The 23985-nt window shown below is 35.2% G+C and overlaps 1 long non-coding RNA gene across 1 annotated transcript in view; it reads right to left on the bottom strand.

Annotated features, from left to right (window-relative positions):
- The window catches only part of LOC145259309 (uncharacterized), a 164870-nt gene that overhangs the window by 8544 nt on the left and 132341 nt on the right, over nt 1-23985 (bottom strand). Inside the window, exon 2 of the long non-coding RNA XR_013864157.1 lies at nt 21786-21857. This is a non-coding gene — a long non-coding RNA (uncharacterized LOC145259309). The remainder of the gene's footprint in view (nt 1-21785; nt 21858-23985) is intronic.

Genomic DNA, 23985 nt, shown 5'->3' with positions numbered 1-23985 from the left:
CGTTGCCCAGGTGCGGAGAGGTTTTATAGTTAGGGCATTGATCAATGGAGCCCTAAAAATATTTTAAACAAAAAAAACTTAACCAACCCCCTAAAAAAAATGTAAATAGCAGCGAGTACTCATCTGAGCGAAAAAAAGAAAAAGTAGTAAACAGGCTGGTAGGCTTGAACCTGTAGCGCTAAGAGAAAAAAGAAGTGAAAAAAAAGTGAACGGTTTAGTTGCTGTGCCCACCGTTACAAACGATGTTGCCGCAAGTCAAATTAAGCTTAGTCATTGCAAGGTATATGATGATTTGTGAAAAATGTCGACGAAAAAAATGACCTCCTCCTTGTAAAAAAAACGGCCTAATTGATGTTGAAAGAAGTTATGTGTTTGGCCAATTTTTGGATATTTGTCGGCTGAGAGACTGAGCTTTCAAACAATACCAATTTTGTCAGTGTTGGTTACGTGTGTCGAAAGTTTTAACAAGACATACAAGCACACAAACAGATAACACTTTGCATTGCAACCTGAATGAAAAAAAAATTTTTATTCGACGACACCAACAGATACATTTCCTTTTGCTTCATTAAGCACTTTAATTATATTATTAGGAGTAATTCATTCACACTGGAAACCTTATTGTATTTCGATTTTTAACATGTGATAATCATGTTTCACTACATGTCTGTTTCCTAGTTTTTTAGTCACAACACAGCCATAACGAAATATTGTTGCAATTAAAGTAATCCATACCGTTATGATTCTTCACTCCTCAGATCTACAGAAGTACAAAATTGTTATAAACAGTCATATTCAAAATCTTTACATTTCATTAAAATATTACATCATCGTTACTACATGTACATTTATTGCATTGAACTATTCATAGTTATTAGATTTGCTCAAACTATTACAAAACAGTTCATCTATAAAATGTTTCAACTAACACACCAATTTATTATTGCACTTAGTGTTATCCACACACAATTACCCAGTTTCCTTTTAAACCTCAATGAAAAACCGATTTACTAAATATCTCATTTCTTTCGAGAAATTTAATTTTATAAAATCAACTGTATTACTGCAGTTAAAGTCATCCATACACCGATAGCGGTTTACTTTTCAACCTCAATGAAAAACGGATTTATTAAATATCTCATTTCTTTCGGGAAATTTAATTTTATAAAATCAACTGTATTACTGCAGTTAAATTCATCCATACACCGATAGCGGTTTACTTTTCAACCTCAATGAAAAACGGATTTCTCATTTCTTTCGGGAAATTTAATTTGATAAAATTAACTATATTACTGCAGTTAGAGTCATCCATACACTGATAGCAGTTTACTTTTTAACCTCAATGAAAAACGGATTTATTAAATATCTCATTTCTTTCGGGAAATTTAATTTTATAAAATCAACTGTATTACTGCAGTTAGAGTCATCCATACACTGATAGCGGTTTTCAACTTTAATGAAAAAAAAAAAACCCAAACAATTTACCCCTCATTTTGTATGGTAACACCATCAGGTATATTTCTTTTCATTTTGCTCAACATGTGATCACATGTTCACTCACGTATCAATTTGCTACGCTTTTATTTTTTATTTATTTTTTTTTTATTGCATTTTCACCCCAAACAAGTCACAGTGCCACTTTGATGTAGGGGGCTACTTTCTGGGACATAATTTACAGGGATAGTATGTAGGGAGTTGAGCAGCAAGATGTCTGTTTACATTACACTTGAACTTTTGCACATTAGTACAGTCAGGGAAGCAGAAACCTGGAAGAGAATTCCAAATTCTAGCAATCCTAGGGAAAAAAAAACTATTAAAGGAGAAGGCAATCCTAGGGAAAAAAAAACTATTAGAGGAGAAGGCAATCCTAGGGAAAAAAAAACTATTAGAGGAGAAGGCAATCCTAGGGAAAAAAAAACTATTAAAGGAGAAGGCAATCCTAGGGAAAAAAAAACTATTAAAGGAGAAGGCAATCCTAGGGAAAAAAAAACTATTAAAGGAGAAGGCAATCCTAGGGAAAAAAAAACTATTAGAGGAGAAGGCAATCCTAGGGAAAAAAAAACTATTAAAGGAGAAGGCAATCCTAGGGAAAAAAAAACTATTAAAGGAGAAGGCAATCCTAGGGAAAAAAAAACTATTAAAGGAGAAGGCAATCCTAGGGAAAAAAAAACTATTAAAGGAGAAGGCAATCCTAGGGAAAAAAAACTATTAGAGGAGAAGGCTTTCTGGTATCTGGGGATGTCTCCTGTGTAGGATTGGGATTTTGTTACTTGTTAGGTTTGTTGGGGGTATTTACATCCAAGGGCTTGTAGTTCGTTGGAGCATTCACCATTAAAATACTTGTAAAACAATCAGAGGGATGCAACATTTCGTCGATGAAACAGAGGTTGAAGCCTAGCTGATAGTGCGGAACCTATTAGGTTAGTGACTCTTTTTTTTTTAACCCTGTCCAGGAGTGAGAGACTAGTAGCAGATGCACCAGTCCAAATGTGGCAACAATACTCAATGCATAGGCAAATGGTGCCCTTGTAGAGGTACAGAATACTCTCAGGTGTAAGTTACTTTCTAGCATGGTATAGAGAGCCCACCTTCCTCGTAGCAGTAGCAACAATGCCCTCAATGTATCTGTCCAACTCATGCTTCCTGTGAATGTTAAGCCGAGGAGTTTCAGACAATGAATTTACAACATAGAATAAACATTACACTTTTATATGGATTTCTTTGCTTGGGAAAGTTTTTTTTACTCTTTTTCACTCCAAACAAAGTATAAGGTGCTACTATTTGGGCTTGTGTCTCACACGAGACTGTAGGAAGTTGAGCAGCGAGAGCTCTGTTCACAGTACATGCAGATTAATTCAGTCAGTGAAGCAGTAAACAGGTGCAACATAGTGCATATGAGCGCATGGGAAAATATCAGCAGCAGCAAAGGATGGCTGGCTTGCGAAGAGATTAGCGGCAGCGGCAATAGCCAAAAAATGCACATATGCAAATTAGGAAGTGTTCGCAAGAAGGAAAAGGAAAAAAAGGATAAAGGACACCACATGCTTGAGAAGGAAAGTGTCTGTTGAAGATATTGGACATGTAAAGTTGAAGATGAAAATGAGCCAGCTGTGGCTGGCATGTAGTTGGAGGAAAGAGAAACGTGACCAAGCTAGATGGACATGTGGCAGCGAGACATTTTAAATAGTGTCGAGACAGGAGAGTAACGATAATAATCTGCTTGCCCAACATTTTGCCTCCAACTCCATTTTAGAACCAGCAGCCGACCCCTCCCAAATGCCCGTTTGTGAACAGCAGCCATTGCTTCTATCGTATCAGTTTATAAGAATTCTGGCGAAAGAACCCACTCAATTATTGCCGCATTAGCCTCCTCCCTCTTTTTGCCAAAATCTTTGAGTCCTTAATCAATCAAGCACTAGTCTGCCATCTCACAGACAATAAACTTTTATCCGACCAACAATATCGATTTAGACAAGCCTGTTCTACTGCAGATATCCTAACTAATCTCCAAATGTATATACCAAGCACTGGATAAGGCAAGAGAAACTAGGTCAGTAGCTCTAGACATATCAAAGGCATTTGACAGGGTTTGGCATGATAGTTTTCTCATAAAAATCACATCGTATTGATGGACGTATACTCAACATAATCGAATCCTTCTTAGATAAGAGAAAAATCCAGCTTGTCCTTGATGTTTGAACACCAAAACAACATGACATGCAGGAGTACCTCAGGGGTCAATCCTTGGACCTTTATTATACTGATATTCAAAAATAACCTCCCTGCTAAAGTTTTCTCTGACATGGAGATATTTGCTGTGGACACGACGCACAATAACAGACATGAGGGTAAAACGAACGAACAGATATCTAAAGAAATTACTAAAACTCTAGAGGAAGACCTCCAGTCTGTCGTGGAATTGGACCGTAACTGGTTGATGATGTTTAATGCTGCCAAGACTAAGCTTCTTTCCTTTAATAATTACAAGAAGCCTTCTCTGGTTGGCTAATGGCACACAGCTTAAAAGTACTTCCCCCAAACTCGTAGGGGTAACATTCATAGACAACATGAATTGGAACAAATACATTAAGGCTACTCACACTTGAGAGTATCTTGTATCTCTATAAAACCATGGTTCGCCCATCCACGGAGTATTGCTAGCACATCTGACACTAGTCTGTCGCTGCTAGACAGGATTCAAAAAAGAGTCGCCAACCTGATAGGTCTTGAGCTCTCAACTAAACTCCAACCACTGCCCCATCGCAGAAATATGGCATCCTTGTGCCTGTTTTACAAGTATTTAAATGGCAAGTGCTCTGATGAACTCCGAGCACTAGTATCCCCTTGACGACAATATCCCTCATAAACCCGACAAGCAGCAAAATCCCACCCATACACTGTAGAGATCCCTAAATGCTATAAAGGCTTCTACTCGAATAGCTTTTTACCTCTGACTCCTGCACTTTGGAATTCCCTCCCTGGCCATGCTCCTCTGGCTGTACTGACATGCAGAAATTCAAGTGTAATGTAAACAGACATCTCACTGCCCAACTCCCTAAATAGTATCCCTGCAAATCTGGTCCCAAATAGTAGCCCCTCATGAATAAGTGAGTCTGGGCTTTGTTTGGGGTAGAAAGTCAATAAAAAAAAAGAAAGAAAGAAAGAAAATAAATGCTTTTATTAAAAAGGAAAAGATGCCGACCTGGATTTATTTATTTTTGTTTGTTTTGTATACTATCTGCATATACTTGGTGTTGCCCGGTCAAAACATATTGCCAGGCGGAGGGTTTAGTCACATATTATTTAAGATACACCAAATATTCTTACTTGTTATGAAAAATGAATACATAAAATACAACCATTTTAGTCTATGAAAATCAAACATGAAGTAATGCTCATAGCTTAAAGGGAAAATAACTGATAGCTTAAATAATGCTTCCGGTTTTCAATGCAAATGTTGTCAGCTATTGTTAATTGAATATAAATTAAATTAGATATAAATTAAATTAAATGTAAATTAAATAAAAAACAAATGAAATAAATCAACTTTAAATAATATTTCTAAATAGAATAATTAAAACGATTTTATTACAACGAACAATTAATAGAATCTAGCTAATTACTAAAATAGATTTCTTTTAAAGTAATATGCAAATGAGGTTACTCATTTAATGTAGATTTCTTTTGCATAAATAATACATTTAGAATAATTATTGGAATAAAATTGTATAAAGTCCGTTTTAATTAATTTGCGTAACATTGTATCTTTTGAACATATTAATTAGAATGTGAACAAACAAATAAAAAGGATTACAACTTTATTATAATAGATATATATATTGTCCGTCTAAGGAGACGATAGTGTAGTCTATCTGCCTCGCTGAGGATGGCTATACAGTTCAACTCAGAAGTGGCGATCCCTGCTGCAGATGGAGGTGGATGGTTGTTTCTGCCTGACTATGCATGAAAGAATAACAGCATAGCTAAATTCCAAGATCCAAATATTTATTTTTCATGCAAAACAGCTCCTTCATCATGTTAAAATTTTGGTACATATATTTTTTTTTTACACATTTGTTTCGTTATGCAGAAACAATTGATTATTATTATGTCAATATAGACTCTTCTCGTGCATATATATGTGTTACAATATTTTTGCATATATATGTGTTACAACCCCCCCCAAAAAAAAACTAACCTAAATTTAAAACTAAATATCCAGGCTAAATAGAGCACACACAGAGGAACAGGTCAACCAGAGGTCAAATGGTCCTTTGTCCGGTAAGTGTATGTTCATTAGCTGATAGGAAGGGCGTGGTGGATACTAGAAAGCTGATTGGCTAACTAAAATCTCAATAGAAGGTGCGTGTATAAAAAGGACAGACAACCACAAAATTTGTGCATAAGCCGAAGAATCCTAGAGTGGATGAAACGCGGAATATTCAGTGTAGCTTAATCTCCATATATATTTTATAACTAACTATTTATATATATATATAATATATATATATATATGGGGGGGGTCTGTTTGTTTTCTGTGAAATATTTTTTTCAATTACATTTCACTCTTTGTGTATACCATTCTCCTCAGAAAAATAGAAATTCTTTGCATAAAAAAGAAAAAATGCAGCTATACTCTTATTCTTTTATATATGATCTAGTGTAATATTTGATATATATTGAGCTTCTAAGCAAAAAAGAATGGTATACACAAAGAGTGAAATATAATTGAAAAACATATTTCACAGAAAACAAACAGAAACCTCCCCCACCACATATATATATATATATATATATATATATATATATATATATATATATATATATATATATATATATATACGAGCAAACAGATAATAAAACATGTAAGAAAACACTTTGAAATGAGTTAAAAACATATTTAATGTGAAATGGAAACACTAGATGAGTGGATAGTCCTTAATCCGCAGAGTTTCGAAGAAATACTTTCCTTCTCATCAGAGGGTAGGAATTAGCAAAATGCGGGATCGGATTTTGCATGCAAAAGTATTTGATGAAACAACAAGTAAGTCAAAGATCTTACTTGATAACAAAAAAGTGAAGCAGAGGGAATAGAGTGAAGAAAAAGGTGATTATACATGAATGGATAGTCTGGTGGAAGATAAATAATCCAGTGACAGTAAAATCCAAATGTAAAACTTCAAGAAAGTTAATTGAATTTCCATTTGCACAAGTAAAATCCAAGGAAATCCCGTAATTGGAAGAAGATGGTCCATAATAATCCAAAGGCAGAAATCCATGGAATAATTCACAAAAATGTATACAAGGAAAAAAGGAAAAAATTCCAATAATATTAATAAAAGAAAAATAAGATATGCTTTTCACTCTACTGCCGAGACATAAATATAAATAAGAAATTTTTTTTATATATATATATATATATATATATATATATATATATATAAAAAAAATATTGAAACACACACACACACACATATATATATATATATATATATATATATATATATATATATATATATATATATATATATGTTGCAATATTTTTTTATATATATGAGGGTATGATTAAAGATAGTTGAAAGGTTCTACTTATAGACACTGGCAATAGGAACTGACCAATCAAATGGATCCACATTCTACACGCAACCAATCAGAAAAGAGAACTACTCCATGAAAATATTGAATCTTTTAGCATTCCTGCACATAATTCTTTTGGTGTCCTGCAAAATTTTAAAGTCCGACACTTATACAGAACAGCTACCCACGGAAAACATTTTTTCATCTCCAGAATCCAGAATAGCTAACCATCGGAAACTCTTCTGAAATTAAACATGGCTTGCAATCCAAAATAAATATGTTTATATTTATTTATTTTTTTTTTACATACGCATCACCACTTATCAAGAACCAGGGGCCATTCGAGGATAAGGCTTAAAGTGTACAGTAGTCAATTGGACAATATAGTAATTGTCAGTATTGGAAATTCAGTAAATTTGTTAACACTGAACTTGAACACAACCATATTGTAGTCAGCTGGAAAACAGGAAAACGGAAGACAGTTCCACAGGCGCGCAGTTCTAAGAAAGAAGCTTTGTTTATGGAATCTACGTTTAGGTTTAGGCACAGATAAAGAGTGGGGGGAATTATTGATAGTGTTTTCAGCGAGACGGGTGTTTCTTGTGAAAGTTTGGCGAGGGAGGATCATAGATTGGAACTCAGTTGAGCACTTGCCATGAAGATAACGATAAAGCAAAGACAAACTCGCTATTATCTCTTCTGTGAGAAAGAGGTTGCAGGGAAGAAAAAAGGACATCTCCTATGAGGCTACAAAGTTTATTTTGAACTCTATCAAGGCAGAATAAGTCTTTTCTAGCAGCTCCTGCCCAGATGTGGCAACAGTACTCCATCCTTGGACGTACTTGGCTCTTATATAGATAGAGAATTGCATCATCAGTGAGAAATCTACTGGATCGATGGAAGGATCCCAACATTTTTCCCGCTGCTTTTGCAACGGATTTTTTACTATGCATTACTACATTATATTACCATATGTACATTTGCATCTTAAATGTAAATTGCAAATTTAGATGTTTTATTTTGTGAAACTAACACCCTAAATGAGTTCACTAGTCAGAAAAATGCAAATAAATATAAAATGAAAGTATTGATATCTTGTAGAACGAAATAATGAAATAAATATAAAATGAAAGTATTGATATCTTGCAGAACGAAATAATGAAATAAATATAAAATGAAAGTATTGATATCTTGTAGAACGAAATAACGAAATAAATATAAAATGAAAGTATTGATATCTTGTAGAACGAAATAACGAAATAAATATAAAATGAAAGTATTGATATCTTGTAGAACGAAATAATGAAATAAATATAAAATGAAAGTATTGATATCTTGTAGAACGAAATAACGAAATAAATATAAAATGAAAGTATTGATATCTTGTAGAACGAAATAATGAAATAAATATAAAAAAAAATTTTTTTTTTATTTTTTTTTTTTTTATTCAATTTTCACCCCAAACAAGGCACAGTGCCACTTTGAAGCAGGGGGCTACTATTAGGGAATTAATTAGCGGGGTCATTATGAAGGGAGAAGAGTAGAAAGATGTTTGTTAACATTACACTTGAACTTCTGCATATCATTGCAGTTGGGAAAGCAGAATCCCGGAAGGGAGTTCCAAAGACCCGCAGTTCTGGGGAAGAAACTATTGGAGTAAAAGGCTTTCTTGCACCTAGGGATCTCCACTGTAAAGGGATGAGACTTAGTAGCTTGTCGGGTTTGTCGGGGGTAGTTACGTCGGGGAGGTACAAGTGTTTGCAGTTCGTCAGAGCATTCACCATTAAAGTATTTGTAGAACAGGCAGAGGGATGCAACATCTCGTCGATGGGACAGAGGTTGAAGCCCAGATGACAGTTCAGGACCTATCAGGTTTGCGACTCTTTTTTGAACCCTGTCCAGGAGCGAGAGACAAGCAGCAGATGCACCAGCCCAGATGTGACAACAGTACTCCATACATGGGCGAATGGTTGCCTTATAGAGGTATAGGATACTGGCAGGCGTAAGTAGTTTTCTAGCACGGTAGAGGGAGCCAACCTTCCTTGCAGCAGCCTTGGCAATGCTCTCAATGTATCTATTCCAGTTCATATTCCCTGTAAACGTTAGGCCGAGGAGTTTAAAAGAAGTACTTTCAGGCAATGTGTTCTTGGCCATTGCTATTGGTGGTAGAGAAGGTTTCTTGTAGTTATTGAAGGAAACAAGCTTAGTCTTAGCAGCATTGAATGAGACCAACCATTTTTGTCCCCATTCCACTACGGATTGGAGGTCATCCTCTAGTGTTTCTGCCATTTTCTTGGATATGTGTTCATTTGTTTTCCCCTCATATCTGTTATAGAGAGTGGTGTCATCGGCAAATATACCCATCTCCGAAACAATATTATTAGGGAGGTCGTTTATGAATATCAGGAACAATAGAGGTCCAAGGATAGACCCCTGAGGCACTCCCGCATTTATGTCATATTGTTTGGATGTACGTCCGTCGAGGACAACTTTGATTTTTCTATTACTTAAGAAGGATTTAATTACGTTATGAATTCTTCCAGTGATTCCATATGATCTAATTTTCCTTAGAAGACCATCGTGCCATACCCTGTCAAAAGCCTTAGATATATCAAGGGCCACCGCTCTACCCTCCCCTGTTTTATCCAATGAACGGTATATACGTTCAGAAACTACAGTTAAGATATCTGCTGTTGAACGGGCTTGCCTGAATCCATATTGTTTGTCAGTCAAGAGTTTAGCAGCTGTTAGGTGCTGGACTAGGGCTTTATTAACTAAGGACTCAAATATTTTGGCGAAAAGCGGGAGGAGGCTAATGGGGCGATAATTTAGTGGGTCAGTTCTTTCACCAGAATTCTTGAAGACTGGTACCACAGAGGCGGTTTTCCAGCAGTCGGGAAAACAGGATTCGTTAAGGCATTTATTGTAAAGTTTGGACAGAACTGGAGCAACCTCGGCAGAGCATTTTTTTAATAGCACAGCCGGGATGAGATCTGGTCCACATGCTTTAGAGGTGTCTAGGTTTTTTATAATAGCATGTACCTGAGAAGGGGTGATTTTCAAGTCGTCAAGTGTGGCGTCTGTTCGCAGAGGAAAATCAGGGAGTGAGTGGTGTACCGAGTTCAGTGTGGAGTTTGAGGCAAACCGACTGGCAAGCAGATTAGCCTTGTCAGTTGCCGTGCAAGCAACCTCATGATTGTTTGTTAGTGGGGGAATAATTGACTGTCCATTATTAACTACGCTGTTGTAGATTTTCCAAAAATCCCGGGTTCCTAATTTCTGTGCTTCGATGCGCTTTCTGGTGGTTTCAGAGTAATCTGACTTAGCTGTGTCTATCACTCTCTTACAATTATTTCTAGCTTCTATAAACTTCTGTTTATTTGAGCTGGACTTATGTCGGTTGAATCTGCGGAACGCATGTTGCCTTTGACAAATGGCAGCTGCACAAGCAGAAGTAAACCATTGGGGGGAGTGGGGCTTGCTATAGTACTTCCGTGCGGGAACATGTGCTTCAATAGCAGTTTTGAACCATTCAGTTGTCTCATTTGCACACTGTTCCGCTGGAAGAGTAAAGATATTTTGCCATGGGGCATCTCTGATGAGCTCCCTGATGGCTTCCCAATCAGCCTTTTAGTAATACCTCGTTGTTTTGAGTAAGTATTGATATCTTGTAGAACGAAATAACGAAATAAATATAAAATGAAAGTATTGATATCTTGTAGAACGAAATAATGAAATAAATATAAAATGAAAGTATTGATATCTTGTAGAACGAAATAACGAAATAAATATAAAATGAAAGTATTGATATCTTGTAGAACGAAATAATGAAATAAATATAAAATGAAAGTATTGATATCTTGTAGAACGAAATAATGAAATAAATATAAAATGAAAGTATTGATATCTTGTAGAACGAAATAACGAAACAAATTTAAAATGAAAGTATTGATATCTTGTAGAACGAAATAATGAAATAAATATAAAATGAAAGTATTGATATCTTGTAGAACGAAATAACGAAATAAATATAAAATGAAAGTATTGATATCTTGTAGAACGAAATAATGAAATAAATATAAAATGAAAGTATTGATATCTTGTAGAACGAAATAACGAAATAAATATAAAATGAAAGTATTGATATCTTGTAGAACGAAATAATGAAATAAATATAAAATGAAAGTATTGATATCTTGTAGAACGAAATAATGAAATAAATATAAAATGAAAGTATTGATATCTTGTAGAACGAAATAACGAAATAAATATAAAATGAAAGTATTGATATCTTGTAGAACGAAATAATGAAATAAATATAAAATGAAAGTATTGATATCTTGTAGAACGAAATAACGAAATAAATATAAAATGAAAGTATTGATATCTTGTAGAACGAAATAACGAAATAAATATAAAATGAAAGTATTGATATCTTGTAGAACGAAATAATGAAATAAATATAAAATGAAAGTATTGATATCTTGAAGAACAAAATAATGAAATAAATATAAAATGAAAGTATTGATATCTTGTAGAACGAAATAACGAAATAAATATAAAATGAAAGTATTGATATCTTGTAGAACGAAATAATGAAATAAATATAAAGTGAAAGTATTGATACCTTGTAGAACGAAATAATGAAATAAATATAAAATGAAAGTATTGATATCTTGTAGAACGAAATAACGAAATAAATATAAAATGAAAGTATTGATATCTTGTAGAAGGAAATAATGAAATTAATATAAAATGAAAGTATTGATACCTTGTAGAACGAAATAACGAAATAAATATAAAATGAAAGTATTGATATCTTGTAGAACGAAATAATGAAATAAATAAAAAATGAAAGTATTGATATCTTGTAGAACGAAATAAATATAAAATGAAAGTATTGATACCTTGTAGAACGAAATAATGAAATAAATATAAAATGAAAGTATTGATATCTTGTAGAACGAAATAACGAAATAAATATAAAATGAAAGTATTGATACCTTGTAGAACGAAATAATGAAATAAATATAAAATGAAAGTATTGATACCTTGTAGAACGAAATAACGAAATAAATATAAAATGAAAGTATTGATATCTTGTAGAACGAAATAACGAAATAAATATAAAATGAAAGTATTGATATCTTGTAGAACAAAATAACGAAATAAATATAAAATGAAAGTATTGATATCTTGTAGAACGAAATAACGAAATAAATATAAAATGAAAGTATTGATATCTTGTAGAACGAAATAATGAAATAAATATAAAATGAAAGTATTGATATCTTGTAGAACGAAATAACGAAATAAATATAAAATGAAAGTATTGATAACTTGCAGAACGAAATAATGAAATAAATATAAAATGAAAGTATTGATATCTTGTAGAACGAAATAACGAAATAAATATAAAATGAAAGTATTGATACCTTGTAGAACGAAATAATGAAATAAATATAAAATGAAAGTATTGATATCTTGTAGAACGAAATAACGAAATAAATATAAAATGAAAGTATTGATATCTTGCAGAACGAAATAATGAAATAAATATAAAATGAAAGTATTGATATCTTGTAGAACAAAATAACAAAATAAATATAAAATGAAAGTATTGATATTATGTAGAACGAAATAATGAAATAAATATAAAATGAAAGTATTGATATCTTGTAGAACGAAATAACGAAATAAATATAAAATGAAAGTATTGATATCTTGTAGAACGAAATAATGAAATAAATATAAAATGAAAGTATTGATATCTTGTAGAACGAAATAACGAAATAAATATAAAATGAAAGTATTGATATATTGTAGAACGAAATAACGAAATAAATATAAAATGAAAGTATTGATATCTTGTAGAACGAAATAACGGAATAAATATAAAATGAAAGTATTGATATCTTGCAGAACGAAATAACGAAATAAATATAAAATGAAAGTATTGATATCTTGTAGAACGAAATAACGAAATAAATATAAAATGAAAGTATTGATATCTTGTAGAACGAAATAACGAAATAAATATAAAATGAAAGTATTGATATCTTGTAGAACGAAATAACGAAATAAATATAAAAGGAAAGTATTGGTATCTTGTAGAACGAAATAACGGAATAAATATAAAATGAAAGTATCGATACCTTGTAGAACGAAATAACGAAATAAATATAAAATGAAAGCATTGATATCTTGTAGAACGAAATAATGAAATAAATATAAAATGAAAGTATTGATATCTTGTAGAACGAAATAACGGAATAAATATAAAATGAAAGTATTGATATCTTGTAGAACGAAATAATGAAATAAATATAAAATGAAAGTATTGATATCTTGTAGAACGAAATAACGAAATAAATATAAAATGAAAGTATTGATATCTTGTAGAACGAAATAACGAAATAAATATAAAATGAAAGTATTGATATCTTGCAGAACGAAATAATGAAATAAATATAAAATGAAAGTATTGATATCTTGTAGAACGAAATAACAAAATAAATATAAAATGAAAGTATTGATATCTTGTAGAACGAAATAACGAAATAAATATAAAATGAAAATATTGAAAGTGTTGTAGAACGAAACAACAAAATATAATATAATATTTTGATCAAATTTCCGGAAATAATTTAATCTCTAAATAAATCTGATAAAAAAAGTAATTTTTATCAGATTTATTTAGACCTTATGTCAGCTTAGATAATAAAGTGGACTCCTTATCTAATATATAAAAGGCTGTATGCCTATCTGTCTGTCTCCATATTTTCAAACTCTATCTCCCCCGAAACTAAAAGTTGCAGAGCCGTACAAGGGGCCTCCAATGATTGGATTTTTTACGGGCCGTTCTTTTATGGATCTTTGGCTAGTTAAAATAGGTTTTAAGAAGTCAAAAATGAAAAAATCGTTATACATTCATCTTAGTTCCTTTTATAATTTTTAATCAGTTCACACGTGTGTCACGTTGGTACAGTGGTAACGTCGCCAGCTTTGAATGCTACAGTCTCGGTTTCGATTCTAGCTGATGGCACCTAAATACTTTTTTTTTTTTTAATCACGACTCTATAATAATATACATGAAATCTGGACTAATTAAAATATCAAAGTTAAGCATATTTTACCACCAGGCAAAGCTGGTTGCCTTTTACGCGAATGATGAATTAAAAAATTTCGTTTAGTGAATTTATTGAAAAAGACGATTAAAATCATGTAAAACCTAGAATAGCTGTAATTTTCATGGATTTTTTGAGGGTGGAAACATACCGCACCTTTACTAATTACTAGTCATTTTTTCTCCTAGTTTTGCATATGAATTACAAAACATCTGATATATAAAAGGTTTTCGAGGGTGCTGAAAACGAAAATAATATTTTAAATTCCTGGAAAACAGGTAGTTTTCAAGATATGAATGAACTATAATTTCAAAAAGTAGGGGATCACTTTTCTATTTTAATTTAATGTAAAATGAACACCTATTTTGTAGCTACCTTGTTTTTTTTTGGGGGGGGGGGCGTCTGTTATCATTTTTTTTTTTTTAGGGGTGCTGTCTATTTGGTAATTGTGGCCTGATAGACCAACACAAAACCTACCTTAAAAAAAACTTGTTTATGTATGTTTCCTGCTGTGCTGAAAGCGAGTACTGCCTTTAAATTTTCCACAAATAAGTATTTTTCCACGTATTGAGCAATGTAATTATTAATGTGATAAGTGGTGGCCATTGTTGTATGTGCAAGCGTGCATATTTTAGCTTTCGTTTTCAGCCCCCTTCGAAAACCTATAATGGTGGTAAATAATTTTGATACTGTACCTTTACTGAAACATTTTATGGCTGTAAAAATGTGCCAGAAACAGGCTCTGGATGATGGATGGTCCCCTTAATGTGCGACTTCAAGGTCAAATGTCACATAGTCCACTATGTCAGGTCATTACCTTTCCAACGAGCCTTCCTTTGTTAAATTCTGATAAATATTTAAAGATTTATAAAGAATTGTACCGGAATGCAGAATTTAGTATTGAATTGGGAAAAATATTGGAATCGTCCCATCACTAATAGATATAATACTATTTGGTCACCACTCATCAAGAGCCACACGAGGATGAGGTTTAATGAAATGAAAGATTTTAAGCTAAAAAATGAGGAGCAATCAATGGTATTTGGTTGTTCATGGAACGATTTATAGCAAGTATTTGTTCCCATGGGTCTTCAGCTATCATCATCATCATCAGCAGCAGTTTGTTACATTTTTTTTTTTACAAAGGAATCACCACTTATCAAGGTCCGGAGGCCACTCGAGGATAAGGGTTAATGAGTGTACAGTAATCAAGGGAAACATGTCAGTCATCGTTAGTAGTGGAAATTTGGTAAATTGGATTATTTAAGGAGATGGCTCATCAAGAATTTGTTCATGTTGGACCATATTCTAGTCAGTTGGAAAGCAGGAACACAGGTGTGCAGTTCTAAGAAAGAAACTTTGTTCATGGAATCTACGTTTAGGTTTAAGCACAGATAAAGAGTGGGGAAAATTATTGATAGTGGTTTCAGCTAGACGTGTGTTTATAATATATATAACACTGATATATATATATATATATATATTCATATTGCATCCCTCTGCCTGTTCTACAAATACTTTAATGGTGAATGCTCTGACGAACTGCAAACACTTGTACCTCCCCGACGTAACTACCCCCGACAAACCCGACAAGCTACTAAGTCTCATCCCTTTACAGTGGAGATCCCTAGGTGCAAGAAAGCCTTTTACTCCAATAGTTTCTTCCCCAGAACTGCGGGTCTTTGGAACTCCCTTCCGGGATTCTGCTTTCCCAACTGCAATGATATGCAGAAGTTCAAGTGTAATGTTAACAAACATCTTTCTACTCTTCTCCCTTCATAATGACCCCGCTAATTAATTCCCTAATAGTAGCCCCCTGCTTCAAAGTGGCACTGTGCCTTGTTTGGGGTGAAAATTGAATAAAAAAAAAAAAAAAAAAAAAAAATATGCATATTTGTGTGTGTGTGTGTGTGTGTGTGTGTGCGCGTGTGTATTGCTCAATCGGGTTTTAGAAATTGTCTATTGAGATCATCATCAACAGCAGGAGCATTCCATCCTATTTCGACAGTAACACAAAGTTTAGTATACTTTCCACCGGTGGTGTAAACGTGAGTGAGACCCAATAGCTTTCTTAAAAAATCCTATGGCAACTGACACATGTATGGATGGATGTACTGGCTTCAACTTGCACAATCTCTTGTCCGTCAACAACTGTATATTTCTTTTCCTAACAGCATCTGCTGTGCCACCACCACCTTTTTTCAAAGCCCACGATGTTCAGCACTTATCATACTTTAGATGTCTCTTTTAGTGCTCCAAAGAAATAGAAAATGGCTTTTGGTAGTCTGTCGCTCTCCATACGTATGGCATATCCCATCTATATCTCAACTGATATGTGGTGATCATTTCATCAACATTGGGAATCCTTACCCTTTCCAGGAAGTGGAAATTTGATACATGTTCTTTCCACGAGATGTTCATTAGTTACTGATTATATGTATATATGTTACTGATTATATATATATATATATATATATATATATATATATATATATATATATATATATATATATATATATATATATATAACGCATCGAAGCACAAAAATTAGGAACTCGAGACTTCTGGAAAATCTACAACAGTGTAGTAAATAATGGGCAACCAACAATTCTCCCGCCAACAATCACGAGGTTGTTTGCTCAGCAACCGAAAAGGCTAACATACTTGCCAGTTGGTTTGCCTAAAATTCCACACTGGACCCTCCAACTACCCCCTGCCTGATTTTCCCTTGCGGACAGACGCCACGCTTGACGATCTAAAAATCACCCCTTCTCAGGTGCATACTATCATAAAAAACCTTGACACTTCAAAAGCATCTGGATCCGATCTCATCAGCTGTGCTATTAAAAAAGTGCTCAACAGAAGTAGCTCCAGTTCTTCTCAAACTCTACAACAAATGCCTTAATGAATCTTGCTTTCCGGGCTGTTGGAAAACTGCTTCTGTGGTACCAGTATTCAAGAATTCTGGCGAAAGAACTGACCCATCAAATTATCTCCCCTTTAGCCTCCTCCCACTTTTCGCCAAAATATTTGAGACCATAATTAAACAAGCTCTAGTCCATCACTTTACAGATGCTAAACTTCTGACTGACCAACAATATGGATTTAGGCAAGCCCGTTCCACAGCAGACATCCTTACTGTAATCTCTGAACATATATACCATTCACTGGGCAGAGCGGTAGCTCTAGATATATCTAAGGCTTTTGACAGGGTATGGCATGAGGGTCTACTCAGGAAAATTAAATCATATGGTATCACTGGTAGAATACTTAACATAATGAAATCCTTCTTAGATAAGAGAAAAATCCAGGTTGTCCTCGACGGTTGTACATCTAAACAATATGATATAAATGCGGGAGTGTCTCAAGGGTCTATCCTTGGACCTCTATTGTTCCTAATATTCATAAATGACCTCCCCGACAAAATTGCCATTGAGATGGGTATATATGCTGATGACACCACACTCTATAACAGGCATGACAGGAAAACAAATGAACACATATCTAAAGAAATGGCAAAAACACTAGAGGATGACCTCCGATCTGTAGTGGAATGGGGTACAAAAATGGATGGTCACATTCAATGCTGCCAAAACTAAACTGGTTTTCTTCAATAATTACAAGAAACCTTCTCTGCCACCAATAGCAATGGCCAGTGACTCTTTATCTGAGAGTACATCTTTCAAACTCTTTGACCTAACGTTCACAGGAAACATGAGTTGGAACAATTACATTGAAAGCATTGCCAGGGCCGCTGCGAAGAAGGTAGGCTCTCTTTACCATGCTAGAAAACTACTAACACCCGAAAGTATCCTGTATAAGGCCACCATTCGCCCATGTATGGAATATTGCTGTCACACTTGGGCTGGTGCATCTGCTACTAGTCTCTCGCTCCTAGGCAAGGTTCAAAAGAGAGTCGCCAATCTGATAGGCCCTGAACTGTCATCTAAGCTTCAGCCTCTGTCCTATCAACGAAATGTTGCATCCCTCTGCCTGTTCTACAAGTATTTTAATGGTGAATGCTCTGGCGAACTGCAGACACTTGTGCCCCCACGACATAGACACCCCAGACAGGCAGCTAAATCCCACCCCCACACAGTAGAGATCCCTAGATGTAAAAGATCTTTCTACTCCAGTAGTTTCTTCTCCAGAACCGCTAGACTCTGGAATTCTATTCCAAATCCCTGCTTCCCCAACTGTACTGACATGCAGAAGTTCAAGTGTAACCTGAACGACATCTTGCTGCCCAACTCCTTATATAGTACCCCAGTAGTTGTAGCCCCTGATAGTAGCCCCCAACACCAAAGTGCCTTGTTTTGGGGTGAAAATGTAATTAAAGACAAATATATATATATATATATATATATATATATATATATATATATATATATATATATATATATATATATATATATATATATATATTACTCTTAGGAGGAAAAATATTAGCAAATAATATAAAAGGTTTGCACGTAATTTGTTAAAGGTAATAAACATAGAAAATTAAGTTAAATGTTTTTAAAGTTTTTAAATCATTTTAGTTATATAGAATAAGGGAAATTGGATATTGATGCAGCAAAAAAAAAAAGAAAAAGAAAAGAAAAAAAAAGGATATTGAACTTCAAATCGAAAGTGTATGCGAAATCCTGTAATGAAAGTTCTTGGTAAAAAGATCCAACGCGTATTGTAATAAATCCAAGGAAACTGGTAACAATACAATATATACATATTTCCATAATTTTTCTTTAGTTTGATTGGATATCCGGCAAATCTTTGATTATATCAATCCGATAAAAAAATTTTTCATATATCAATTTTATTTAGCTGGGATAATCTTATATAAAATATTACATCCAATAATATTTTGTAAGACCGATAATCAATGGATTTGCACACCAGTAGATTTATTGTATTTCATTATTCTGAATAATATATGTGTGTGTGTGTGTGTGTGCTCTGTGGTTTTATTTAACACATATTGAGCTTCTAAACAAAAAAAGGATCGCCACAAAAAGTGAAATATAATTAGATAAACAAAGAAGTTAAAGAAATTAATAAACAGATCCACTGGACCTTAAAATATAAAAAAAACAACATTTTATCGGATCCATTATATAAACAAAGGAAAATTGTTTCAGGAAAATGCCTAACTCGGATCATTACATTTTGATGTGGATTACCCAAAATACAGTTTGGATCATTTTACCACACTGCTTTCAAAGACATTCACTTCGGATTTTACCTTGCAATTTGGATGTTAACTTTTATATCTTTTTCTTTAACGTCCCTTACTCAATGACTTTTAAATACTTAAACAACTTTTAATTGTGATTTTCCATGTCTTTTCAATGACTTTAGCAAATAAGGTGTAAACCATTATAACTATTTGCTAATATTTTCTTCTCTGAAGAGATGGTAGGCATCGACATCCTATAGGATAAGGAGTTAAAATATTTCAAATGTATTCTTTGTCTTACATAGAATAATAAAAATCTTTTGGTCTGAAACTCCAACATTTCACGTCATATATATATATATATATATATATATATATATATATATATATATATATATATATATATGTATATATATATATATATATATATATATGAGCCACTCACAGATAATTGTTAATGAGAAAGTTTGTTAGTAAGAATTTGAGAAACATTTGATACTGTAAACTATGTTTGATTATTCATGGGTCAATTTTTGACAAGTATGGGTTGACATGGGATTTGGAGATGACCATGTTGTAATCTGCAGGAAAACAGTCCCATGACATTGTGTTCCAGCGACGAATAACCCTCGCAAAAGATGTGCCTATGGAAATTTCTGTGAGTAGATGGAGGAAGAGATGAAAGTCTGTTTCCATTTTTTGCCGAATTCCTATTTTTACTCATGCACGTATTGAATTTTTTTTCTTTTGGAAACAAAAATCCTCCTGACAGTTATGTCGAGTTTGATTATCACTAAGGATCAAGAACACTAACGCACAGAATAATATCCCCCACTCTACACCCACATGTCCCCCACTCTACACCCACATGTCCCCCACTCTACACCCACATGTCCCCCACTCTACACCCACATGTCCCCCACTCTACACCCACATGTCCCCACTCTACACACACATGTCCCACACTGTACACACATGCCTCCCACTCTACACACACATGTCCCACACTGTACACACATGCCCCCCACTCTACACACACATGTCCCACACTTTACACACACATGTCCCACACTTTACACACACATGTCCCACACTTTACACACACATGTCCCACACTTTACACACACATGTCCCACACTCCACTCTATACACACATGTCCCCCACTCTACACACACATGCCCCCCACTCTGTAGACACATGTCCCCCACTCTACACACACATGCCCCCCCACTCTACACACACATGTCCCACACTCTACACACACATGCCCCCCACTCTATAGACACATGCCCCCCTACTCTACACACACATGTCCCACACTCTACACACATATGCCCCCCACTCTATAGACACATGCCCCCCCCACTCTACACACACATGTCCCACACTCTACACACACATGCCCCCCACTCTATAGACACATGCCCCCCCACTCTACACACACATGTCCCACACTCTACACACACATGCCCCCCACTCTATAGACACATGCCCCCCTACTCTACACACACATGTCCCACACTCTACACACACATGCCCCCCACTCTATAGACACATGCCCCCCCACTCTACACACACATGTCCCACACTCTACACACACATGCCCCCCACTCTATAGACACATGCCCCCCTACTCTACACACACATGTCCCACACTCTACACACATATGCCCCCCACTCTATAGACACATGCCCCCCCCCACTCTACACACACATGTCCCACACTCTACACACACATGCCCCCCACTCTATAGACACATGCCCCCCTACTCTACACACACATGTCCCACACTCTACACACACATGCCCCCCACTCTATAGACACATGCCCCCCTACTCTACACACACATGTCCCACACTCTACACACACATGCCCCCCACTCTATAGACACATGCCCCCCCCACTCTACACACACATGTCCCACACTCTACACACACATGCCCCCCACTCTATAGACACATGCCCCCCTACTCTACACACACATGTCCCACACTCTACACACACATGCCCCCCACTCTATAGACACATGCCCCCCCCACTCTACACACACATGTCCCACACTCTACACACACATGCCCCCCACTCTATAGACACATGCCCCCCTACTCTACACACACATGTCCCACACTCTACACACACATGCCCCCCACTCTATAGACACATGCCCCCCCCACTCTACACACACATGTCCCACACTCTACACACACATGCCCCCCACTCTATAGACACATGCCCCCCTACTCTACACACACATGTCCCACACTCTACACACATATGCCCCCCACTCTATAGACACATGCCCCCCCCACTCTACACACACATGTCCCACACTCTGTAGACACATGTCCTCTACCCTACATACATGCATATTTGTAAAACAAAAAAAAATTCTTTTAAGCATACCTCATCATCTTCATCCTCGTTTGGTATCCCAATAAACGGATTATTTGGACCCAGCATTTTTGTCGAGAACACCTGAAAGTTAGAATTTAAAGACATTAACAAAAACATTTACATTTGGACAAAATACAGGATGCCTTCCCCCCCCTACCCTAAAATATATATATATATACCCGTGTTAATAGTTAATAAATTTTATAATCCTTTTTGCAATGCAATCATATTTGGTACAATTAAAGCACAGTCTATACCTCTTTCATGATTTTGAGATGTGAATTTCGATATCTCTCTCCGTGGAAACTATGTTGCGGCCCAGGTACGTAAACTCAGTGGCTTCTTTCAGTGTTGCTGTTGCTCCATCAAGAACTTTGATCTCCTCCTCGGCATTGAAAGTCATAAACTTTGTCTTATCCGCCTTAACGTAAAGACCAATGTCATTTGCAGACTTTTCTAGCTCACGTAACAGTGTTAGTGCGTCAGGAGTGTTGTTCAAGAACAGAGCAATATCGTCTGCATGATCTGCGTCAGTTATGTTTGTTGATGGATGGCGTCTGCTTCTCGATTCATTTAAGGTGAAACCTAGTGTGCTGCTGTGTATATCAACAGAGGTGCAAAGTACACAGTCGCAACAGACAATGAAAAAAAAAACCTTCAATGCCTTAAAACAGTGGAAATAATTTCATTCTGCTAAAGAGAAAGAATAGCAGCGACTATTAACAACACGAATGTAGATTCCCTAAACATTTATATACAGAAGAAACGGTATTGGACCTAGAATAGATAAACACCAGCATTGACAGAGTATGAAATAAAGGTTCACTTCACAACATCGCCAATTATGAAATAGCTGGCAATGTCTTTTCAATTATTAAATCCTTTCTATTTGATAGGCTTATAAAAGTAGTTGTTGATGGGTAGAAATCAAAACTCGTAGTATTAACGCTGACGTCCCTCAAGGTTCCATCCTGATCCATCTTCCTGATCTTCATCAATGATCTCCCAAATCACATTCTTAGATCATTCGTAGACATGTATGCAGATGACATCACAAACTATTGCAACACTTCAAAGGCCAGCAATGACCAAGATCTTTCTGATTTTCTCTCTTCTGATATTGAGAATGTAGTGCAATGAGATGCAATGGGGGAAAAGGTGGCTGGTTAATTTTAATGCATAGAAAACCAAGCTTCTCTTCTTTCATCATAAACGCTCTAACCCCCATTACCCTACCCTTTAACTGAAATGAATGGCTCTCATCTGTGTGAAGCTCCATGTCTTCACAAGCTCCTGGGACTGACCTTCACTTCTGATTTGAAATGGAACACATACATCAAATCCGTTGCCAAGATTGCTGGAAAAATGGTTGGATCACTCTATCGCTCCAGTAGGTATCTCATTGTCGATGCAATCCTCTATCTGTATAAGAGCCAGGTACGCCCTAAAATGAAGTACTGTTACCACATCTGGGCAGGAGCTGCTCGGTGTGCCCTATCTTTCCTTGATAGAGTTCAAAACCGACTCCAAAACCAAATAGGTGATGCCCTTTTCTCTTCCCTGCAACCTCTTTCCGACAGAAGAGACATTATAAGCCTGCCTCTGCTCTGTCGTTATTTTCATAGCAAGTGCTCGACTGAGCTCCAATCTATGCCTCTCTACTTGCCAGACTTTCACAAAAAAACATCTGACTAGCTACAACCATTACATATGATTTCCCCCACTCTCTATCTTTGCCTAAATCTAAACACAGATTCGATGAACAAAGCTTCTTTCCCAGAACTGCCTGCCCGTGGAACACTGTTCTGCTGTCCTGCTTCCCGGTCAAATACAACATGGTAGCAGAACAGCCATCCCCATAAATAATCAAATTCTACTCAATTTACACCATTAATGAATTACTACACTAATATCTTACATTCATTAACACTTATCCTCGAGTGTCGTTCGTGCCTTGATAAGTGGTGACTTCCTTGTAAAAAAAAAGAATACAAAATAAATACAAAGTGACATCAAATATAAATATAAAACAAAATTTAATAATCTCACAAATACAGTAACATTGGTTTTGTGTGGATGTAAATGCATGCAAAGTGACGCTAACGGTGGGGGGGATTATAAAAAAGAGAAGGAGAATGATCATGAGAGAGAGACGAGATAACGTTTGAGATCTCGTGAGAAACGTGGAGAACGTTATAGATCATGTGAG

The sequence above is a fragment of the Euprymna scolopes genome, chromosome 34, assembly GCF_053919585.1.
Source record: "Euprymna scolopes isolate OS-2025 chromosome 34, ASM5391958v1, whole genome shotgun sequence".
NCBI lineage: Eukaryota > Metazoa > Mollusca > Cephalopoda > Sepiida > Sepiolidae > Euprymna > Euprymna scolopes.
The sequence above is the reverse complement of the archived record's forward strand: the minus strand, read 5'-3'. Positions and strand labels throughout refer to the sequence as shown.